The sequence below is a fragment of the Triticum dicoccoides genome, chromosome 7B (genome assembly GCF_002162155.2).
Source record: "Triticum dicoccoides isolate Atlit2015 ecotype Zavitan chromosome 7B, WEW_v2.0, whole genome shotgun sequence".
In the NCBI taxonomy this organism is placed as follows: Eukaryota; Viridiplantae; Streptophyta; class Magnoliopsida; order Poales; family Poaceae; genus Triticum; species Triticum dicoccoides.
The window spans coordinates 70,085,092-70,085,729 of NC_041393.1; positions in this window are offsets into that span (position 1 = coordinate 70,085,092).

Genomic DNA, 638 nt, shown 5'->3' on the forward strand with positions numbered 1-638 from the left:
ATACTAATGCTTTCGCTGACTCTTGTGTAACTCGAGATTATGTATTCGAGTCCTCGAGGCCCCTGGCTTGTAATATAAAGCTTGTATTTTTTTTGTGTCTAGGGTTGTGTTGTGATATCTTTCTGTGAGTCCCTGGGATTGATCATGCACATTTGTGTGTATGATTAGTGCATGATTATGTTGGGGCGTCACAAATTGTTATCACATGGGGGTTTGGCGGTAGGATGTGATACCCTACCGCCGGGTGGGTCGCGGTAGGGAAGAGTCAAATCCTGATTTTTTTGCAACCAGGGCCAGATCCCGTTAAAGTTTGGCAAAAGGGTGAAAACGCCAATTTTGGGCACATGGTGGCGTATCAGTTGGATGCCCGAAAAAGGCATCATATTTTTGTTCCATGGTAATGCACGACATTCAAATGTATGTTACTACATGGCAATGGCTCAGAAGATATCAGATGTGGCTTCTTCGCTAGGGGTGGGGGCACACAGCTCCTCCCCCTGATGGCGGTGGCAAATTGACATGAACATCAGGGGAGGGATCAGGCCAGTGAGTGGGACGATGGATAGGGAACTCATCCTTGGCGGTCTACGGGGAAGTATGGTGTGAAGGAAGCAATGGCTCTGAAGACATCAGATCTG